The following is a 24617-nucleotide window of genomic DNA, read 5'->3' as shown; positions in this document are numbered from 1 at the left end:
TTTCCGTCAAACATCTTCTTTGTTTGTTGTCTATTCTGGAAAACGTAGAGGTCAAAAAGCTACGGCTACCTCTCTTTCTTTTTGGCTGAAAAAGCATCATCCGTTTGGCATACAAGCCTGCAGGACAGCAGCCTCCTGAAAGGATTACAGCTCACTCTACTAGAGCGGTGGCTTTTAAAAATGATGCTTCTGTTGAACAGATTTGTAAGGCCGCGACTTGGTCTTCGCTTCATACCTTTTCCAAATTTGATACTTTTGCTTCTTCTGAGGCTTTTTTTGGGAGAAAGGTTCTTCAAGCAGTGGTGCCTTCTGTTTAACCATCTGTCTTGTCCCTCCCGTTCATCCGTGTCCTGTAGCTTTGGTATTGTATCCCACAAGTAAAGGATGAATTTGTGGACTCGTCGTACCTTATAGAAGAAAAGTAAATTTATGCTTACCTGATAAATTAATTTCTTCTATGGTACGACGAGTCCACGGCCCGCCCTGTCATTTTAAGACAGATTATATTTTTTGATTTTAAACTTCAGTCACCTCTGCACCTTTTAGTTTCTCCTTTTTCTTCCTGTACCTTCGTTCGAATGACTGGGGGGTGGAGCTAAGGGAGGAGCTATATAGACAGCTCTGCTGTGGTGCTCTTTGCCACTTCCTGTTAGCAGGAGGATAATATCCCAAAAGTAAAGGATGAATCCGTGGACTCGTCGTACCATAGAAGAAATTAATTTATCAGGTAAGCATACGTTTACTTTTTCTTAGACCGTAGACAGTTGTGGGGGTGTTCGTGTACCAGAAAGGTACTGGTTGGGAGCTATCTGCTGTTCCTTGGGTAAATGTCACCCTTGTGGTGCGTATTATCCTGTCGGATTCTGAATATCACTTGGTTTATTGATTTGGACTCCGGGCTCAGATCCTACTACGTGGTATGGGGCCTAGTGCATAGATTGAACGCTTCTAGAGGAAGGTTGGGAGTTCCGATATAAATGGTCCTTTTCAGGGGCCTACGGCCACTCCACCCTGAATATGCTGATCTTGGAAGCTGAGCAAGGTTGGGCCTGGTTAGTACTTGAATGCAAAACCAGGTGCTACTATTTTTTGTTGTTATGTGACCGACTTTTTTCAAGACGTCATTGGGGTTCCTAAGGGTCCCTGGGGACTCGTAACCATAGTTTTCCACTCCTGTAGAGTTTAGAGATGTGAATGACCTCTGGAGGCCTTGTATTCCGGGTGATGGACAATTGACGTCTTCACCTATAGTATCTTCCGGATGTCGACTCTTGTAGCCTAGTCGCATTCCTTTTGCGGTGGCAGAGTTTTCTTTCCTTCCCGTTTTGGGTTGGATTATCTGTTCTAGAAGTGCTGAGCATGTCCTTCCTTTTTTTTCTCAGCGTTTCGTTTGCTCCAGTACGTTGAGTGCAGGGATCACCCTGCCTTTTCTGCCAGGAGCTGCAAGGCTCCCATTGTTGTTTCTGTTGCAGGGATTTTGGGAGACCGATCCAGTAAGGATTCTGGAGACTGTTGTCTTCTAAGTCTAAGAACTGCCCCTTGTCATATCATGGTATTTAGATCTTTGGGTGCTATCCTTCAACCTTATGCAGATCTAGTCTTTTGGGCTTGAGGGTAGGAGGTCCGTGGTCAGTTACAGACTTTCGCCTTTCTGTGTTTGGGGAAATGACCTTTCTCTTAGACAGCGTGTGGATCAGGTAGTTCAGCCTGTCTACAGAGGATAGCCTTGCGATCCAAGGGTGCTGGTTGCCCATTTCTTCAACTGGTCGGAGTTTTTCTTTCTAATGACACGATGAGTCCACGGATCATCTAATTACTATTGGGAATGTCACTCCTGCCCAGCAGGAGGCGGCAAAGAGCACCACAGCAAAGCTGTTAAATATCACCTCCCTTCCCTCCAACCCCAGTCATTCTCTTTGCCTACGTTAGAGTAAGGAAGTGGTAAAGTTAGGTGTCTGGAAAGATTCTTCAATCAAGATTCTATTATTTTATTTGCAGTACTAGTATGTGCTGTTTTTTCCTCCAGGGTGTAGCTGTAGTCCATTTCAGTCTCTTCAGTAGAGCATTGGGGGCTTTTAAGCAAAGTGAACTTGTGGGGCATAATTCTCACTGCGCCTACCTCATATTTAAATAAAAGTTGCTGCCCTTATTATTATTTCCACAGGTCCATGTGAGGGAAAGGACCTCTCAAACCTAGTGAGCTGCTTTGCTGCCAGGCAGATTTTATTGAGGTAAGTGCTAACTTTTGGCTAGATTACGAGTTTTGCGGTAAGAGCTGCTCGGTACTAACTTGCAAGTTATTGTCACCGCTCACCTCCCTACAGGGCTTGTATTACAGGTTTGCAAAAACCCGGCGTTAGCAGGCAATATTGCAGTGTAAAGAAAAATTGAGCTCCATACCGCACTCCAATACCAGCGCTGCGGTGAGCTGGTTTTATGTGCTCGTGCACGATTTCCCCATAGACCTCAATGAGGAGAGCCATCTGAAAAAAAGCCTAACACCTGCAATAAAGGAGCATAAAGCTACGTAACGCAGTCCCATTGATTCCTATGGGGAAACTACATTTATGTTTACACCTAACACCCTAACATGAACCCCAAGTCTAAACACCACTAATCTGCCGCCCCCGACATCGCCGCCACCTACATTACACTCATTAACCCCTAATCTGCCGCCACCTACATTACAGTTATTAACCCCTAATCTGCCTCCCCCTTACATCGCCCCTACCTACACTTATTAACCCCTAATCTGCCGCCTCCAGCGTCGCCACCACCACCTACATTACACTTATTAACCCCTAATCTTCCACCCCCAATGTCACCGCCACTATACTAAAGTTATTGAACCCTAAGTCTAACCCTATCACATACTAATTTTAATGTAATTAAAATAAATCTAAATAAAACCTACTATTAATAACTAACTAATTCCTATTTAAGACTAAATACTTACCTGTAAAATAAACCCTAAGCTAGCTACAATATAACTAATAGTTACATTGTATCTATCTTAGGTTTTATTTTTATTTCACAGCTAAGTTTGTATTTATTTTAACTAGGTAGACTAGTTAGTAAATAGTTATTAACTATTTACTAACTACCTAGTTAAAATAAATACAAATTTACCTGTAAAATAAAACCTAACCTGTCTCACACTAACACCTAACATTACACTACAATTAAATAATTACATTTATTAAATACAATTAACTAAATTACAAAAACAAACAAACACTAAATTACACAAAATAAAAAATAAATGATCAATTATTTAAACTAATTACACCTAATCTAATAGCCCTATCAAAATAAAAAAGCCCCCCCCAAATAAAAAAAAAAACCCTAGCCTAAACTGCCAAAAGGGCCTTTTGCGGGGCATTGCCCCAAAGAAATCCGCTCTTTTACCTGTAAAAAAAAATACAAACAACCCCCAACAGTAAAACCCACCACCCACACAACCAAGCCCCCCAAATAAAATCCTAACTAAAAAAACCTAAGCTCCCCATTGCCCTGAAAAGGGCATTTGTATGGGCATTTAGCTCTTTTTCCGCCCTAACCTTAAGCTAAAAATAAAACACACCCAATAAACCCTTAAAAAAACCTAACACTAACCCCCGAAGATCCACTTACAGTTTTTAAAGACCCGACATCCATCCTCAATGAAGCGGCAGAAGTCCTCAACGAAGCCGAGGGAAGTCTTCATCCAAGCGGCAAGAAGTCGTCCTCCAGACAGGCAGAAGTCTTCATCCAGACGGCATCTTCTATCTTCATCCATCCGGCGCGGAGCGGCTCCATCTTAAAGACATCCGGCGCGGAGCATCCTCTTCTTTCCACAGCTCTTCTCGAATAAAGGTTCCTTTAAGTGACATCATCCAAGATTGCGTCCCTTGAATTCCGATTGGCTGATAAAATTCTATCAGCCATTCGGAATTAAAGGTGAAAAAATCCTATTGGCTGATCCAATCAGCCAATAGGATTGAGCTCGCATTTCTATTGGCTGTTCCAATCAGCCAATAGAATGATTGCTCAATCCTATTGAATGATTGCATCAGCCAATAGGATTTTTTCACCTTTAATTCCGATTGGCTGATAGAATTCTATCAGCCAATCGGAATTCAAGGGACGCCATCTTGGATGACGTCACTTAAAGGAACCTTCATTCGAGAAGAGCCGTGGAAAGAAGAGGATGCTCCGCGCCGGATGTCTTTAAGATGGAGCCGCTTCGCGCCGGATGGATGAAGATAGAAGATGCCGTTTGGATAAAGACTTCTGCCCGTCTGGAGGACCACTTCTTGCCGCTTGGATGAAGACTTCTCCCGGCTTCGTTGAGGACTTCTGCCGCTTTGTTGAGGATGGATATCGGGTCTTCAAAAACTGTAAGTGGATCTTCGGGGGTTAGTGTCTGGTTTTTTTAAGGGTTTATTGGGTGGGTTTTATTTTTAGCTTAGGGTTTGGGCGGAAAAAGAGCTAAATGCCCTTTTAAGGGCAATGCCCATACAAATGCCCTTTTCAGGGCAATGGGGAGCTTAGGTTTTTTAGTTATGATTTTATTTGGGGGGTTTGGTTGTGTGGGTGGTGGGTTTTTCTGTTGGGGGGCCCTTTTAAGGGCTATGGGCAGTTTAGTTTAGGCTAGATTTTTTTTATTTTGATAGGGCTATTAAATTTATTTTGTGTAATTTAGTGTTGTTTTTTTTGTAATTTAGTTAATTGTATTTAATAAATGTAATTTATTTAATTGTAGTGTAAGGTTATGTGTTAGTGTAACTCAGGTTAGGTTTTATTTTACAGGTAAATGTGTATTTATTTTAACTAGGTAGCTAGTAAATAGTTAATAACTATTTAGTAACTAGTCTACCTAGTTAAAATAAATACAAACTTAGCTGTGAAATAAAAATTAAACCTAAGATAGATACAATGTAACTATTAGTTATATTGTAGCTAGTTTAGGGTTTATTTTACAGGTAAGTATTTAGTTTTAAATAGGAATTAGTTATTATTAGTAGGTTTTATTTAGATTTATTTTAATTATATTAAAGTTAGTGGGTGTTAGGGTTAGACTTAGGGTTAGGTTTAGGGGTTAAAAAACTTTAGTATAGTGGCGGCAACGTTGGGGGCGGAAGATTAGGGGTTAAAAAATGTAGGTAGGTGGCGGCGATGTTATGGGCGGCAGATTAGGGGTTAATAATATTTAACTAGTGTTTGCGATGCGGGAGTGCGGCGGTTTAGGGGTTAATATGTTTATTATAGTGGTGGCGATGTCCAGAGCGGCAGATTAGGGGTTAATAATTTAAATGTATTATTTGCGATGCAGGAGGGCCTCGGTTTAGGGGTTAATAGGTAGTTTATGGGTGTTAGTGTACTTTTTAGCACTTTAGTTATGAGTTTTATGTTACAGCTTTGTAGCGTAAAACTCATAACTACTGACTTTCAGTTTACGTTATGGATCTTGTTGTTTTAGGCTGTACCGCTCACTTTTTGGCCTCCCAGGCAGACTCGTAATACCGGCGCAAAGGAAGTCCCATTGAAAAAGGACTTTTTGAAAGCTGCGGTAGTTATGTTGTATTCCGGCCAAAAAAGTGTGCGGTACACCTAAACATGCAAGACTCGTAATACCATCAGTAGTGAAAAAGAGCCTTAATGCTGCTTTTTCACTCATACCGCAAAACTCGTAATCTAGCCGTTTATTTTCTTAAGCAGCTTTAAAGGGACACTGTACCCAAAATTTTTCTTTTGTAATTCAGAAAGAACATGCAATTTCTTCTGTTATGTGTGATCAGTCCACGGGTCATCATTACTTCTGGGATATAACTCCTCCCCAACAGGAAATGCAAGAGGATTCACCCAGCAGAGCTGCATATAGCTCCTCCCCTCTACGTCAGTCCCAGTCATTCTCTTGCACCCAACGACTAGATAGGATGTGTGAGAGGACTATGGTGATTATACTTAGTTTTTATGACTTCAATCAAAAGTTTGTTATTTTAAAATAGCACCGGAGCGTGTTATTACTTCTCTGGCAGAGTTTGAGGAAGAATCTGACAGAGATTTTTTACTATGATTTTAACCGGAGTCGTTAAGATCATATTGCTGTTCTCGACCATCTGAGGGAGGTAATGGCTTCAGATCAGGGGACAGCGGGCAGATGAATCTGCATTGAGGTATGTGGCAGTTTTTATTTTCTGAATGGAATTGATGAGAAAAGCCTGCCATACCGTTAAAATGACATGTATGTATACACTTCAGTATTCTGGGGATGGTATTTCACCGGAACTACTGTGTTAAGGTCACTAATCCTTTTAATAACTATTCTCATGTTAAACGTTTTTGCTGGAATGTAGAATCGTTTACATTGCTGAGGTACTGTGTGAATAAATGTTTGGGCATTATTTTCCACTTGGCAGTTTTTTGCTTTAATTGTGACAGTTTCGTTTCTCTTCACTGCTGTGTGGGAGAGGGAGGGGCCGTTTTTGGCGCTCTTTGCTACGCATCAAAAAATTCCAGTCAGCTACTTTTATATGTCCTGCATGATCCGGTTCATTTCTGACAGATCTCAGGGGTCTTCAAACTTCTTTGAAGGGAGGTAAATTCTCTCAGCGGAGCTGTGAGAATTCTTATAGTGACTGTGTATAAAAAACGTTGTTTTGTTTTCTTATGTACAAATTTAATTAGTGTTGTTTTTTACTAATGGGAACAGACCTTTGCTAAAAGTTGTGTTGTTTTAAAATTTGATGCAATAACTGTTTTTCAGTTCATTATTTCAACTGTCATTTAATCGTTAGTACCTCTTTGAGGCACAGTACGTTTTTTGCTAAAAAAGATTATAACCAAGTTGTAAGTTTTTTGCTAGTGTGTTAAACATGTCTGACTCAGAGGAAGATATCTGTGTCATTTGTTCCAATGCCAAGGTGGAGCCCAATAGAAATTTATGTACTAACTGTATTGATGCTACTTTAAATAAAAGTCAATCTGTACAATGTGAACAAATTTCACCAAACAGCGAGGGGAGAGTTATGCCGACTAACTCGCCTCACGCGACAGTACCTGCATCTCCCGCCCGGGAGGTGCGTGATATTTTGGCGCCTAGTACATCTGGGCGGCCATTACAGATAACATTACAAGATATGGCTACTGTTATGACTGAAGTTTTGTCTAAATTACCTGAACTAAGAGGCAAGCGTGATCACTCTGGGGTGAGAACAGAGTGCGCTGACAATGCTAGGGCCATGTCTGATACTGCGTCACAGCTCGCAGAGCATGAGGACGGAGAGCTTCATTCTGTGGGTGACGGTTCTGATCCAAACAGATTGGACTCAGATATTTCAAATTTTAAATTTAAATTGGAGAACCTCCGTGTACTACTAGGGGAGGTCTTAGCAGCTCTCAACGATTGTAACACTGTTGCAATACCAGAGAAACTGTGTAGGTTGGATAAATACTTTGCGGTACCGGCGAGTACTGACGTTTTTCCTATACCTAAGAGACTAACTGAAATTGTTACTAAGGAGTGGGATAGACCCGGTGTGCCGTTCTCACCCCCTCCAATATTTAGAAAGATGTTTCCAATAGACGCCACCACTCGGGACTTATGGCAAACGGTCCCCAAGGTGGAGGGAGCAGTTTCTACTTTAGCTAAGCGTACCACTATCCCGGTGGAGGATAGCTGTGCTTTCTCAGATCCAATGGATAAAAAATTAGAGGGTTACCTTAAGAAAATGTTTGTTCAACAAGGTTTTATATTACAACCCCTTGCATGTATCGCGCCGATTACGGCTGCGGCAGCATTTTGGATTGAGTCGCTTGAAGAGAACCTTAGTTCCTCTACGCTAGACGACATTACGGACAGGCTTAGAGTCCTTAAACTAGCTAATTCTTTCATTTCGGAGGCCGTAGTACATTTAACCAAACTTACGGCTAAGAACTCAGGATTCGCCATACAGGCACGCAGGGCACTGTGGCTAAAATCCTGGTCAGCTGATGTTACTTCTAAGTCCAAATTACTTAATATACCTTTCAAGGGGCAGTCCTTATTCGGGCCCGGTTTGAAAGAAATTATCGCTGACATTACGGGAGGTAAGGGCCACGCCCTACCTCAAGACAAGGCCAAAGCTAAGGCTAGACAGTCTAATTTTCGTCCCTTTCGGAATTTCAAAACAGGAGCAGCATCAACCTCCACTGCACCAAAACAGGAAGGAGCTGTTGCTCGTTACAGGCAAGGCTGGAAGCCTAACCAGTCCTGGAACAAAAGCAAGCAGGCCAGGAAACCTGCTGCTGCCCCAAAGACAGCATGAACCGAGAGCCCCCGATCCGGGACCGGATCTAGTAGGGGGCAGACTCTCTCTCTTCGCCCAGGCCTGGGCAAGAGATGTTCAGGATCCCTGGGCACTAGAGATCATATCTCAGGGATACCTTCTAGACTTCAAATTATCTCCCCCAAGAGGGAGATTTCATCTGTCAAGGTTGTCAACAAACCAGATAAAGAAAGAAGCGTTTCTACGCTGCGTACAAGATCTGTTAACAATGGGAGTGATCCATCCGGTTCCGTGGTCGGAACAAGGACAAGGGTTCTACTCAAACCTGTTTGTGGTTCCCAAAAAAGAGGAAACTTTCAGGCCAATCTTAGATTTAAAGACTCTAAACAAATTCCTAAGAGTTCCATCGTTCAAAATGGAAACTATTCGGACTATTTTACCCATGATCCAAGAGGGTCAGTACATGACCACAGTGGATTTAAAGGATGCTTACCTTCACATACCGATCCACAAAGATCATCACCGGTATCTAAGGTTTGCCTTCTTAGACAGGCACTACCAGTTTGTAGCTCTTCCATTCGGATTGGCTACGGCTCCAAGAATCTTCACAAAGGTTCTGGGTGCCCTTCTAGCGGTACTAAGACCGCGAGGGATTTCGGTAGCTCCGTACCTAGACGACATTCTAATACAAGCTTCAAGCTTTCAAACTGCCAAGTCTCATACAGAGTTAGTTCTGGCATTTCTAAGGTCGCATGGATGGAAAGTGAACGAAAAGAAGAGTTCTCTCTTTCCTCTCACAAGAGTTCCATTCTTGGGGACTCTTATAGATTCTGTAGAAATGAAGATTTACCTGACAGAAGACAGGTTAACAAAACTTCAAAATGCATGCCGCGTCCTTCATTCCATTCAACACCCGTCAGTAGCTCAATGCATGGAGGTGATCGGCTTAATGGTAGCGGCAATGGACATAGTACCTTTTGCACGCCTACACCTCAGACCGCTGCAACTATGCATGCTAAGTCAGTGGAATGGGGATTACTCAGATTTGTCCCCTACTCTGAATCTGAATCAAGAGACCAGAAATTCTCTTCTATGGTGGCTTCATCGGCCACACCTGTCCAGGGGAATGCCATTCAGCAGGCCAGACTGGACAATTGTAACAACAGACGCCAGCCTACTAGGTTGGGGCGCTGTCTGGAATTCTCTGAAGGCTCAGGGACTATGGAATCAGGAGGAGAGTCTCCTTCCAATAAACATTCTGGAATTGAGAGCAGTTCTCAATGCCCTTCTGGCTTGGCCCCAGTTAATAACTCGGGGGTTCATCAGGTTTCAGTCGGACAACATCACGACTGTAGCTTACATCAACCATCAGGGAGGGACAAGAAGCTCCCTAGCAATGATGGAAGTATCAAAGATAATTCGCTGGGCAGAGTCTCACTCTTGCCACCTGTCAGCAATCCACATCCCGGGAGTGGAGAACTGGGAGGCGGATTTCTTGAGTCGCCAGACTCTTCATCCGGGGGAGTGGGAACTTCATCCGGAGGTCTTTGCCCAAATACTTCGACGTTGGGGCAAACCAGAGATAGATCTCATGGCGTCTCGCCAGAACGCCAAACTTCCTCGCTACGGGTCCAGATCCAGGGATCCGGGAGCAGTTCTGATAGATGCTTTGACAGCACCTTGGAACTTCAGGATGGCTTATGTGTTTCCACCCTTCCCGCTGCTTCCTCGATTGATTGCCAAAATCAAACAGGAGAGAGCATCAGTAATTCTAATAGCACCTGCTTGGCCACGCAGGACTTGGTATGCAGATCTAGTGGACATGTCATCCTGTCCGCCTTGGTCTCTACCTCTGAGACAGGACCTTCTGATACAGGGTCCATTCAAACATCAAAATCTAACTTCTCTGAAGCTGACTGCTTGGAAATTGAACGCTTGATTTTATCAAAACGTGGTTTTTCTGAGTCGGTTATTGATACCCTGATTCAGGCTAGGAAGCCTGTTACCAGAAGGATTTACCATAAAATATGGCGGAAATACCTATACTGGTGCGAATCCAAAGGTTACTCCTGGAGTAAGGTTAGGATCGCTAGGATATTGTCTTTTCTACAAGAAGGTTTAGAAAAGGGTTTATCAGCTAGTTCATTAAAGGGACAGATTTCAGCTCTGTCCATCTTGTTACACAGACGTCTGTCAGAAAATCCAGACGTCCAGTCCTTTTGTCAGGCTTTAGCTAGGATCAAGCCTGTGTTTAAAGCTGTTGCTCCACCATGGAGTTTAAACTTAGTTCTTAACGTTTTACAGGGTGTTCCGTTTGAACCCCTTCATTCCATTGATATAAAAATGTTATCTTGGAAAGTTCTGTTTTTAATGGCTATTTCCTCGGCTCGAAGAGTCTCTGAGTTATCAGCCTTACATTGTGATTCCCCTTATCTGATTTTTCACTCAGACAAGGTAGTTCTGCGTACTAATCCTGGGTTCTTACCTAAGGTAGTCACTAACAGGAACATCAATCAAGAGATTGTTGTCCCATCCTTGTGTCCAAATCCTTCTTCAAAGAAGGAACGTCTTTTACACAATCTGGATGTAGTTCGTGCCCTCAAGTTCTACTTGCAGGCAACTAAAGATTTTCGCCAAACTTCTTCCTTGTTTGTCGTTTACTCTGGACAGAGGAGAGGTCAAAAAGCTTCTGCTACCTCTCTCTCTTTTTGGCTTCGTAGCATAATACGTTTAGCCTATGAGACTGCTGGACAGCAGCCTCCTGAAAGAATTACAGCTCACTCCACTAGAGCTGTGGCTTCCACTTGGGCCTTTAAGAATGAGGCCTCTGTTGAACAGATTTGCAAGGCTGCAACTTGGTCTTCGCTTCATACTTTTTCCAAATTTTACAAATTTGACACTTTTGCTTCTTCGGAGGCTATTTTTGGGAGAAAGGTTCTTCAGGCAGTGGTTCCTTCTGTATAATGAGCCTGCCTATCCCTCCCGTCATCCGTGTACTTTTGCTTTGGTATTGGTATCCCAGAAGTAATGATGACCCGTGGACTGATCACACATAACAGAAGAAAACATAATTTATGCTTACCTGATAAATTCCTTTCTTCTGTTGTGTGATCAGTCCACGGCCCGCCCTGTTTTAAGGCAGGTAAATATCTTTTAAATTATACTCCAGTCACCACTTCACCCTTGGTTACTCCTTTCTCGTTGTTTCTTGGTCGAATGACTGGGACTGACGTAGAGGGGAGGAGCTATATGCAGCTCTGCTGGGTGAATCCTCTTGCATTTCCTGTTGGGGAGGAGTTATATCCCAGAAGTAATGATGACCCGTGGACTGATCACACAACAGAAGAAAGGAATTTATCAGGTAAGCATAAATTATGTTTTTAAGCAACTTTCTAATTTACTCCTATTATCATTTTTTCTTCGTTCTCTTGCTATCTTTATTTGAAAAAGAAGGCATCTAAGCTTGTTTTGGGTTTAGTACTCTGGACAGCACTTTTTTATTGGTGAATGAATTTATCCACCAATCAGCAAGGACGACCCAGGTTGTTCACAAAAAATGGGCCGGCATCTAAACTTACATTTTTGCATTTCAAATAAAGATACCAAGAGAATGAAGAAAATTTGATAAAAGGAGTAAATTAGAAATTTGCTTAAAATGTCATGTTCAATCTGAATTACGAAAGAAAAAATTTGGGTACAGTGTCCCTTTAAGGAAAAAATATGGCACTTTACTATTTCCCTGACTGGGATACTTAAAGGGACACTGTACTCAAAAATTTTCTTTCGCGATTCACATAGAGCATGCATTTTTAAGCAACTTTCTAATTTACTCCTATTATCAAATTTTCTTCATTCTCTTGGTATGTTTATTTCAAAAACAAGAATGTAAGTTTAGATGCCGGCCCATTTTTGGTGAACAACCTGGGTTGTCCTTGCTGATTGGTCAGCATCAATAAACAAGTGCTGTCCATGGTCCTGAATCAAACATTTGCTGGCTCCTTAGCTGAGATGCCTTCTTTTTCAAATAAAGATAGCAAGAGAACTAATTAAAATTGATAATAGAAGTAAATTAGAAAGTTGCTTAAAATTGCATGCTCTATCTCAATCATGAAAGAAAAAAATTGGGTTCAGTGTCCCTTTAACCTGAAGGGATACTTAATACATTACTCCTAGTGTTTTAAGGGGATTATGTATGGCAGTTTTGAAGAAATTTGGCTCAGTTTTGGTGGTTTTATTAACGTTTTTTTTATTAAAATGTTGACTGAGAAGTTATATTTAACACGCCTGTTATGGGCGGGACTTGTGCGACGGTAAAAATTATCTGTTGCGCACTTCTAATTCTGTCACTTCCTGTATATGGAGGAGAGATATCTGCATCTTGCCGTTTTTTTTAGTTAAAACGGATATTTGTTAGACTGACATTATTGAAGCAGCTCCAATCTGGATTCCGTTTTTTTCCCATATATACTACATTATCCTGCATGGTAGGCACCTCAGCAGAGTTGTAGCTGAGGTGTAGAGGTTGTTTGAGGTGTTATTTATATTTTATATTTCATATGTATATCTTTGAAAAATAAAGCAGTAAAGTTTTTTTGCATTTATTAAAAAAATATAACGGTTTCGTTTTTGCATTGCTTTAAAAGTAAAGCAAGTTTGTTTTAAAATTTAAAGAAACAGTAACTTTTTTTTCTTTATTAATATTGTTTATTATTTAATTATTTAATTTATTCTGTTAAGATGGACCTAGACTCTGTTATAGATGTCCTTTATGTTTGAATGCTAATATTGAACCACCAATCCCTTTTTGTTCCTCATGTGTTGAGAGAACATTACATTTTAAGGATAGTCTTTTGAGCCTATGTTGTCTAGGACATATGCTGTCCAGGAGTCTTCTGACAATGGTTCTCCTCAGGTGTCCCAAATTTTAGTACCCATTAATACAGTGCCCTGTGCTTACTCTCAAGCTCCGCCTGGGGTCTCTTTGCAAGACATTACTTCCCTCATGTCTTCTGCAGTTTGTCTACCTTTCCCATGCTAGAGGGATATAGCGCAAGAGGAAGTCTAAAGAATCGGTGTGTAATCTGTTGAGGAAGATTCTTGGGTGGCATCTGAGGGTGAGATCTCAGATTCTGACAGTGTAATTCCTTCTTCGGTTGCTGAAGTTGTATCCTTCAGGTTTAAGCTAGAGCACCTCCGTTTACTACTCAAGGAGGTTTTGGCTACTCCGGACGACTCTGACACTTCTGTCGTTGTCAACCCTAAAAAGTATGTTCATCAGGGTTTACAATAGCAATCTGCGGTGTGTATTGCTACCGTTTCTAATGCAGCGGCATACTGGTTTGATGCGTTGTCTGATTCCATTCAAACAGACACTCCACTTGAAGAGATCCAGGACAGGATCGAGGCTTTTAAATTAACCAATTCTTTTATTTCTGATGCTTCCCTTCAGGTTATCAAATTGGCTTGCAGAGCCTTATGGTTGAAATCTTGGTCTGCAGATGTGTTGTCTAAGTCTAAACTTTTTGCTATTCCTAACAAGGGCAAGACCTTGTTTGGCCCAGCTTTGGCTGAGATTATTTCTGATATTACAGGAAGAAAAGGACTTTCCTCCCTCAGGATAAGCGAAATAAGCAGAAGACGTCAGAGTAATTTTCTTTTCGAAACTTCAAGGGTAAACATTCCTCTCCCTCTACAAAGATTATCTGTCGACCAGATAAAAAGAGAGGTGTTCTTTTGTTGTGTTCGGGATCTATCTAAAATGGGGTTGATAGTTCCTGTTCCAGTTCAGGAGCAGGGTCTGGGATTTTACTCCAATCTGTTTGTGTTTCCCAAGAAAGAGGGAACCTTCAGACCAATCTTGGATCTCAAGAGTCTAAACAAATTTCTCAGAGTACTGTCCTTCAAAATGGAAACTATTCCTTCCATTCTTCCTTTATTTCAAGAGGGTCATTTTATGACAACAGTAGATTTAAAGGATGCATACCTTCATGTTCCCATCCACGGGGATCATCACAAGTTTCTGCGTTTTGCTTTTATCCACAAACACTTCCAATTTGTGGCTCTCCTTTCGGTCTTACTGCAGCTCCCAGAATTTTTTCAAAGGTTCTAGGATCTCTGTTGACAGTGCTCTGGTTACAGGGTATTGCAGTGGCACTTTATCTGGACAACATTCTGGTTCAGGCCCAGTCTTTTCATCTAGCAAACTCCCACACGGAGTTTAATCTGGAAAAGAGTTCCTTAATTCCATCTACAAGTGGAACCATAATAGATTCCGTTTTGATAAAAAAATATTCTGACGGAAGTTTTTCAATTCTTGTTTGTCTCTTCAATCCTCTCCTCAGCGATCAGTGACTCGATGTATGGAGGTAATTGGTCTGATGGTACCCACCATGGACACTATTCCTTTTGCTCGTTTCCATCTCAGACCTCTGCAGTTATGCATGCTCAGACAGTGGAACGGGGATTATGCAGATCTGTCTCCACAAATTCATCTGGATCAGATGACAAGAGATTCTCTTCCTTGGTGGTTGTCTCAGGATCCTCTTTCACAGGGAACCTGTTTTCACAGACCTACCTGGGCGATAGTGACAAAGGACTCCAGCCTGGTTTGGGAGCAGTCTGTGGCCTTCTAAGGGCTCAGGGGACATGGACTCGGGAAGAGTCTATTCTCCCCATAAACATTCTAGAGCTAAGAGCAATCTTCAATGCTCTTCTGGCCTGTCCTCAGCTTCAGCCCGGTTTATCAGATTTCAGTCAGACAATATAACCTTAGTGGCTTACATCAATCATCAGAGTGAAACTCTGACTTTTTTGGCCATGAAGGAGGTGTCCAAGATTATTCAGTGGGCGGAAACCCACAACTGTTGTCTATCTGCGATCCACATTCCAGGAGTGAACAATTGGGAAGCTGATTTTTTGAACAGACAGACCTTTCACCCGGGGGAATGGGAACTACATCCGGATGTGTTCTCCAACTTGATTCTCAAATGGGGACAGCAGGATCTAGATCTTATGGCATCTCGTCAGAATGCCAAGTTCCTGAGGTACAGGTTGAGGTCCAGGGACCCTCAAGCTGTTCTGATAGATGCTCTGACTGTTCCTTGGAATTTCAGTCTTACATACCTATTTCCCCTGTTCGCTCTCCTTCCTCAAGTCATTGCTCGGATCAAACAAGAAAGGGCGTCGGTGATTCTTATTGCTCCGGCGTGGCCTTGCAGAATTTGGTATGTAGACCTAGTGGAGAGGTCATCTCTCCCCCCTTGGAAACTTTCTCTGAGAAAGGACTTTCTACTTCAAGGGTCCTTCCTTCATCCAAATCTAGTTTCTCTGAAACTGACTGCTTGGAGATTGAACGCTTAATCTTATCTAAGCGGGGATTTTCTGAGTTGGTAATTGAGACCATGATTCAGGCTAGTAAGCCTGTTACCAGGAAGATTTACTACAAGATATGGTGTAAATATGTGTATTGGTGTGAATCCAGAGGCTACTCTTGAAGTAGAGTTCGGATTCCTAGAATTCTGGCTTTTCTCCAAGAAGGTTTGGAGAAGGGTTTATCAGCCAGTTCCTTGAAAGGTCAAATATCTTATCTATTTTGTTACATAAACGTCTGGCGGATGTTCCAGACGTGCAATCGTTCTGTCAGGCCTTGGTCAGAATCAGGCCTGTGTTTAAACCTGTTACTCCTCCCTGGAGTCTTAACCTTGTTCTTAGAGTTTTTCAGCAGGCTCCGTTTGAGCCTATGCATTTCTTAGATATTAAGATGTTATCTTGGAAGGTTTTGTTTCTTGTTGCCATTTCGTCTGCTCGTAGAGTCTTAGAGCTCTCGGAGTTGCAGTTTGAATCTCCTTACCTTATTTTTCATTCGAATAAGGTAGTTTTGCATACTAAGTTGGGGTTTCTCCCTAAAGTAGTTTCGGATAGGAAAATTAATCAGGAGATTGTTGTTCCTTCTTTATGTCCTAACCCATCTTCTCATAAAGAATGTCTGCTGCACAATCTAGACGTGGTGCGTGCGTTAAAATTCTATCTACAGGCGACTAATGAATTTCGTCAGTCTTCTGCTCTGTTTGTGGTTTTCTCTGCGAAACGTAAGGGGCAGAAAGCTACGGCTACTTCTCTTTCTTTGTGGCTGAGGAGTATCATTCGCCTGGCCTATAAAACTGCTGGACAGCAGTCTCCTGAGAGAGTCATGGCTCATTCTATGAGGGCTGTTTCATCTTCCTGGACATCCAGAAATGAAGCTTCTGGAACAGATTTGCAAGGCTGCAACTTGGTCCTCTTTGCATACTTTTCTTCTGTTAAGTGTGATCAGTCCACGGGTCATCATTACTTCTGGGATATTACTCCTCCCCAACAGGAAGTGCAAGAGGATTCACCCAGCAGAGCTGCATATAGCTCCTCCCCTCTACGTCACTCCCATTCATTCTCTTGCACCCAACGACTAGATAGGATGTGTGAGAGGACTATGGTGATTATATTTAGTTTTATATCTTCAATCAAAAGTTTGTTATTTTAAAATAGCACCGGAGTGTGTTATTACCTCTCTGGCAGAGTTTGAAGAAGAATCTACCAGAGTTTTGCTATGATTTTAGCCGGAGTAGTTAAGATCATATTGCTGTTCTCGGCCATCTGAGGAGTGAGGTAAACTTCAGATCAGGGGATAGCGGGCAGATGAATCTGCATAGAGGTATGTAGCAGTTTTTATTTTCTGACAATGGAATTGATGAGAAAATCCTGCCATACCGATATAATGTCATGTATGTATACTTTACACTTCAGTATTCTGGGGAATGGTACTTCACTAGAATTACACTGTAAGAAATACATAAAGCTGTTTAATAACTAGAGATTATGTTTAACGTTTTTGCTGGAATGTAAAATCGTTTTCATTTGCTGAGGTACTGTGTGAATAAATGTTTGGGCACTATTTTTCCACTTGGCAGTTGCTTAATCTGTTTTTCTGACAGTTTCTGTTCTCCCTCACTGCTGTGTGTGAGGGGGAGGGGCCGTTTTTTGGCGCTTTTTCTATGCATCAAATATTTCAGTCAGCAACTCATTGTATTCCCTGCATGATCCGGTTCATCTCAACAGAGCTCAGGGGTCTTCAAAACTTATTTTGAGGGAGGTAATTTCTCTCAGCAGAGCTGTGAGAATTATAGTTTGACTGAGATAAAAAACGTTTATTCTGTAATTTGTTTCCTGCTTTCAGAATTTGTTATCTTTGCTAATGGGATTAAACCTTTGCTAAAGTTGTGTTGTTTACAAGGATTGAGGCTATAACTGTTTCAATTTATTAATTTTCAACTGTCATAGATCTTCTGTGCTTCTTAAAGGCACAGTACATTTTAATATTATTCTAATTGAATTGTATTTCCAAGTTGCAAGTTTATTTGCTAGTGTGTTAAACATGTCTGATTCAGAGGATGATACCTGTGTCATTTGTTGCAATGCCAAAGTGGAGCCCAATAGAAATTTATGTACTAACTGTATTGATGCTACTTTAAATAAAAGTCAATCTGTACAAATTGAACAAATTTCACCAAACAACGAGGGGAGAGTTATGCCGACTAACTCGCCTCACGTGTCAGTACCTACATCTCCCGCTCAGAGGGAGGTGCGTGATATTGTAGCGCCGAGTACATCTGGGCGGCCATTACAAATCACATTACAGGATATGGCTACTGTTATGACTGAGGTTTTGGCTAAATTACCAGAACTAAGAGGTAAGCGTGATCACTCTGGGGTGAGAACAGAGTGCGCTGATAATATTAGGGCCATGTCAGACACTGCGTCACAGGTGGCAGAACATGAGGACGGAGAACTTCATTCTGTGGGTGACGGTTCTGATCCAAACAGACTGGATTCAGATATTTCAAATTTTAAATTTAAACTGGAAAACCTCCGTGTATTACTAGGGGAGGTTTTAGCGGCTCTGAATGATTGTAACACAGTTGCAATACCAGAGAAAATGTGTAGGTTGGATAAATATTTTGCGGTACCGACGAGTACTGAGGTTTTTCCTATACCTAAGAGACTTACTGAAATTGTTACTAAGGAGTGGGATAGACCCGGTGTGCCGTTCTCACCCCCTCCGATATTTAGAAAAATGTTTCCAATAGACGCCACCACAAGGGACTTATGGCAAACGGTCCCTAAGGTGGAGGGAGCAGTTTCTACCTTAGCTAAGCGTACCACTATCCCGGTGGAGGATAGCTGTGCTTTTCAGATCCAATGGATAAAAAGTTAGAGGGTTACCTTAAGAAAATGTTTGTTCAACAAGGTTTTATATTGCAACCCCTTGCATGCATTGCGCCGATCACGGCTGCAGCGGCATTCTGGATTGAGTCTCTGGAAGAGAACATTGGTTCAGCTACTCTGGACGACATTACGGACAGGCTTAGAGTCCTTAAACTAGCTAATTCATTCATTTCGGAGGCCGTAGTACATCTTACTAAACTTACGGCGAAGAATTCAGGATTCGCCATTCAGGCACGCAGGGCGCTGTGGCTAAAATCCTGGTCAGCTGATGTTACTTCTAAGTCTAAATTGCTTAATATACCTTTCAAAGGGCAGACCTTATTCGGGCCCGGGTTGAAAGAGATTATCGCTGACATTACAGGAGGTAAAGGCCATGCCCTGCCTCAGGACAAAGCCAAGACTAGACAGTCTAATTTTCGTTCCTTTCGTAATTTCAAAGCAGGAGCAGCATCAACTTCCTCTGCACCAAAACAGGAAGGAGCTGTTGCTCGCTACAGACAAGGCTGGAAACCTAACCAGTCCTGGAACAAGGGCAAGCAGACTAGGAAACCTGCTGCTGCCCCTAAAACAGCATGAATTGAGTGCCCCCGATCCGGGATCGGATCTAGTGGGGGGCAGACTTTCTCTCTTCGCCCAGGCTTGGGCAAGAGATGTTCAGGATCCCTGGGCGCTAGAGATAATATCTCAGGGATACCTTCTGGACTTCAAATACTCTCCTCCAAGAGAGAGATTTCATCTGTCAAGATTGTCAACAATCCAGACAAAGAAAGAGGCGTTTCTACGCTGCGTACAAGAGCTCTTGTTAATGGGAGTAATCCATCCAGTTCCACGATCGGAACAGGGACAGGGGTTTTACTCAAATCTGTTTGTGGTTCCCAAAAAAGAGGGAACTTTCAGACCAATCCTGGACTTAAAGATCCTAAACAAATTCCTAAGAGTTCCATCGTTCAAGGTGGAGACTATTCGGACAATTTTACCTATGATCCAAGAGGGTCAATACATGACCACTGTAGATTTAAAAGATGCTTACCTTCACATACCGATTCACAAAGATCATTATCGGTACCTAAGGTTTGCCTTCCTAGACAGGCATTACCAGTTTGTGGCTCTTCCATTCGGATTGGCTACAGCTCCAAGAATCTTCACAAAGGTTCTGGGTGCTCTTCTGGCGGTACTAAGACCGCGGGGAATCTCGGTAGCTCCATACCTAGACGACATTCTGATACAAGCTTCAAGCTTTCAAACTGCCAAGTCTCATACAGAGTTAGTGCTGGCATTTCTAAGGTCACATGGATGGAAGGTGAACGAAAAGAAAAGTTCACTCGTTCCACTCACAAGAGTTCCCTTCCTGGGGACTCTTATAGATTCTGTAGAAATGAAGATTTACCTGACAGAGGACAGGCTAACAAGACTTCAAAGTTCTTGCCGCACCCTTCATTCCATTCAACACCCGTCAGTGGCTCAATGCATGGAGGTAATCGGCTTAATGGTAGCGGCAATGGACATAGTACCCTTTGCACGCTTACACCTCAGACCACTGCAACTGTGCATGCTAAGTCAGTGGAATGGGGATTACTCAGACTTATCCCCTTCTCTGAATCTGGATCAAGAGACCAGAAATTCTCTTCTATGGTGGCTTTCTCGGCCACATCTGTCCAGGGGGATGCCATTCAGCAGACCAGACTGGACAATTGTAACAACAGACGCCAGCCTTCTAGGTTGGGGTGCCGTCTGGAATTCTCTGAAGGCTCAGGGACAATGGAGTCAGGAGGAGAGTCTCCTGCCAATAAACATTCTGGAATTGAGAGCAGTTCTCAATGCCCTCCTGGCTTGGCCCCAGTTGACAACTCGGGGGTTCATCAGGTTTCAGTCGGACAACATCACGACTGTAGCTTACATCAACCATCAGGGAGGGACAAGAAGCTCCCTAGCTATGATGGAAGTATCAAAGATAATTTGCTGGGCAGAGTCTCACTCTTGCCACCTGTCAGCAATCCACATCCCGGGAGTGGAGAACTGGGAGGCGGATTTCTTAAGTCGTCAGACTTTTCATCCGTGGGAGTGGGAACTTCATCCGGAGGTCTTTGCCCAAATACTTCGACGTTGGGGCAAACCAGAGATAGATCTTATGGCGTCTCGACAGAACGCCAAGCTTCCTCGTTACGGGTCCAGATCCAGGGATCCAGGAGCAGTCCTGATAGATGCTCTGACAGCACCTTGGGACTTCAGGATGGCTTACGTGTTTCCACCCTTCCCGTTGCTTCCTCGATTGATTGCCATAATCAAACAAGAGAGAGCATCAGTGATTCTAATAGCACCTGCGTGGCCACGCAGGACTTGGTATGCAGACCTGGTGGACATGTCATCCTGTCCACCTTGGTCTCTACCTCTGAAACAGGACCTTCTGATACAGGGTCCCTTCAAACATCAAAATCTAACTTCTCTGAAGCTGACTGCTTGGAAATTGAACGCTTGATTTTATCAAGACGTGGATTTTCTGAGTCAGTTATTGATACCTTAATACAGGCTAGGAAACCTGTTACCAGAAAGATTTACCATAAGATATGGCGTAAATACCTATATTGGTGTGAATCCAAAGGTTACTCTTGGAGTAAGGTTAGGATTCCTAGGATATTGTCTTTTCTACAAGAAGGTTTAGAAAAGGGTTTATCTGCTAGTTCATTAAAGGGACAGATCTCAGCTCTGTCCATTCTGTTACACAAACGTCTGTCAGAAGTTCCTGACGTCCAGGCTTTTTGTCAGGCTTTGGCCAGAATTAAGCCTGTGTTTAAAACTGTTGCTCCACCATGGAGTTTAAACCTTGTTCTTAATGTTTTACAGGGCGTTCCGTTTGAACCCCTTCATTCCATTGATATAAAGTTGTTATCTTGGAAAGTTCTATTTTTAATGGCTATTTCCTCGGCTCGAAGAGTCTCTGAATTATCAGCCTTACATTGTGATTCTCCTTATTTGATTTTTCATTCGGATAAGGTAGTCCTGCGTACTAAACCTGGGTTCTTACCTAAGGTAGTTACTAACAGGAATATCAATCAAGAGATTGTTGTTCCTTCTTTATGCCCAAATCCTTCTTCAAAGAAGGAACGTCTACTGCACAACCTGGATGTAGTCCGTGCTCTAAAATTTTACTTACAGGCAACTAAGGAATTTCGACAAACGTCTTCTCTGTTTGTCATTTACTCTGGGCAGAGGAGAGGTCAATAAGCTTCCGCTACCTCTCTTTCTTTTTGGCTTCGTAGCATAATTCGTTTAGCTTATGAGACTGCTGGACAGCAGCCTCCTGAAAGAATTACAGCTCATTCTACTAGAGCTGTGGCTTCCACTTGGGCCTTCAAGAATGAGGCCTCTGTTGAACAGATTTGCAAGGCTGCAACTTGGTCTTCGCTTCATACTTTTTCCAAATTTTACAAATTTGACACTTTTGCTTCATCGGAGGCTATTTTTGGGAGAAAGGTTCTTCAGGCAGTGGTTCCTTCTGTATAAAGAGCCTGCCTATCCCTCCCGTCATCCGTGTACTTTTGCTTTGGTATTGGTATCCCAGAAGTAATGATGACCCGTGGACTGATCACACTTAACAGAAGAAAACATAATTTATGCTTACCTGATAAATTCCTTTCTTCTGTAGTGTGATCAGTCCACGGCCCGCCCTGTTTTTAAGGCAGGTAAATATTTTTTAATTTATACTCCAGTCACCACTTCACCCTTGGCTTTTCCTTTCTCGTTGGTCCTTGGTCGAATGACTGGGAGTGACGTAGAGGGGAGGAGCTATATGCAGCTCTGCTGGGTGAATCCTCTTGCACTTCCTGTTGGGGAGGAGTAATATCCCAGAAGTAATGATGACCCGTGGACTGATCACACTACAGAAGAAAGGAATTTAACAGGTAAGCATAAATTATGTTTTTCAAAGTTTTATAAATTTGATACTTTTGCCTCATCTGAGGCTTCTTTTGGGAGAAAGGTTCTTCAAGCAGTGGTGCCTTCGGTTAGGTTCCCTGTCTTGTCCCTCCCGTATGTCCTCTAGCTTGGGTATTGATTCCCAATAGTAATTAGATGATCCGTGGACTCGTGTCATTAGAAAGTAAACAAGATTTATGCTTACCTGATAAATGTATTTATTTCCTGACACGATGAGTCCACGGCCCGCCCTGTTTTTAAGACATGCTTTTGTCATACTATAAACCTCAGACACGTCTGCACCTTGTTGCTTCCTTTCTCTCCTTTTACTTCGGTCGAATGACTGGGGTTGGAAGGAAGGAAGGTGATATTTAACATCTTTGCTGTGGTGCTCTTTGCCGCCTCCTGCTGGGCAGGAGCGATATTCCCACTAGTAATTAGATGATCCGTGGACTCATCGTGTCAAGAAATAAATTTATCAGGTAAGCATAAATCTTGTTTTTTTTAAGCTCTTTGGTTTGAGGCTGTTGCTAGGTAATCTACATCTACGGACTTTAGATGGTCTTTGGTGCGCTCCTACCATGGGAGGCAGCTGATAGATTCCTCAGGAAGTTATATCTTTCGATCGGTTCCGTCTTTCGAGGACTCTGACTTAGGACCACTTCTCCTGCCTGGAACGGGCATGGACGGTTCTGCTTAACCTTTGGGTTTGGTTCCCCTGCATGTAACTTTTTGACGGCGGTGTTTCTGACTCATGGGAGATTACTGTCTGCCTGAGGTTTCTCTGATGGGTCCCTACTTTTCTTCTAGGACATCTGTGTATTCTTGTAGACTCCAGTTGTCGTTTCAGCTGGGCTGGCGATATTGGCCAAAGGGTCTTGCCTATATTGGTAGGTTGATTACCGTTGCTTTGCTTCCTTTTCTTCTCACCTAGAGTGGAGGATGGGTTCTTGAGTGTTCTACTTGACTTGGTGGTACCTCAGGATCTGTGAAGGCCTGTGGGTCCCCCCCCCCCTTCTGGCATATTCAGAATCACAGAACTGGTTTCTGGTATTAGGATGCTGGGGGTCAGAGTACTTCTTCCCTGGGGGAGTGTTCCTTCTTCTGGAAGGTTGCAGTGTAGGGGTTTTCGGACCCGAGCACGAAGTTACTTGTCATGACTCATGGAGCATGCCAGTTTTAGTAGCATTCAGAGTTCTACTCTGGAGTTTTGATTCCTTGTAGATCCATCCTTTTTTTCTTCCGACGGTCGGGTGCTCTTGTCTTAGGTCTTTAACTAGCCTTTGAGCTGGGTCCGTTATACTGGAGGGAAGGTCGGGGAAAGTCTGCTCTGTGCAGTGTTGACCGTTTATTATTATTGCATTTGTCCTCCTTTTCGGTGAGGAGACTCTTGATGCCCATCTCTCTACTGGTGGCGTCTGCTGCTGGGATGGGACGCTCCTTGGAGCACAGAAATTTCTGGTCGGGAGCTTTTGTCGAGATTTTTTGGTGGGACGAGTCCCATGAGGACTTAGGGTCAGCTTTGCTTACAGTTTACAGATGGCTCTGTGTTGTCTTGGACAGTTATCCTGTCTCTGCTTGTCTATGCCTGTCTAACTTGACAGGTTTTGACTTGGTTATGATGCAATAGGGAACTCACGATTTTCTGGATCAATATATGTGGTATGGTGCTGTGTCAGGGATATGAGGGTGGCCTTCTGGTCATCCTAGTGACGTTTTTCCTGATTATGGACTTATTTTTCTGGTCCTTGTTCTTCTAGGGAGTTCGTCTCCCTGGGCAGTGGTCCTGTGGCAACCTTGGGTTGCTCTTAGTTTGATTTGAACCTTTGTTGGATGGTCCTTTGGATCTCTTATGGGGTCCTCTATTCTTCCTCTCTGGGGTAGATGGAGGTTTTTTACTTTTAGGGGTACTTTTCGTGGGAGTCTAAAGCCGCTGGGCTGACTCCTTGGAGGCCTTAGTGCTCAGCAGACTCTGGGACTGAGCGGTCTCTAGCACGGCTTTGCAGGTTATGTAACTGATGAGCAGTTGCCTGGGCTCCGGTTTTTCCCTTGTCTTTTAGAGTTTTTGTAGGGTGTTGGGTAATTTCAGGCTGTGGTGCCTTTCGAAGGGGCCGCCTATTTGTACCCGCCCTTTATTTGCATTCAGTGTCTTCTAGCTTGGGTATTGTTTTCCCAAAAGTAATGAATGCAGCTGTGGAC

At 42.8% G+C, this 24617-nt stretch overlaps 1 protein-coding gene across 1 annotated transcript in view; it reads left to right on the top strand.

Annotated features, from left to right (window-relative positions):
* The window catches only part of MMS22L (MMS22 like, DNA repair protein), an 881591-nt gene that overhangs the window by 120087 nt on the left and 736887 nt on the right, over positions 1-24617 (top strand). The window lies entirely within an intron of this gene.

This window comes from Bombina bombina, chromosome 4 (assembly GCF_027579735.1).
Source record: "Bombina bombina isolate aBomBom1 chromosome 4, aBomBom1.pri, whole genome shotgun sequence".
NCBI classification, from domain to species: Eukaryota; Metazoa; Chordata; class Amphibia; order Anura; family Bombinatoridae; genus Bombina; species Bombina bombina.
The sequence above is the reverse complement of the archived record's forward strand: the minus strand, read 5'-3'. Positions and strand labels throughout refer to the sequence as shown.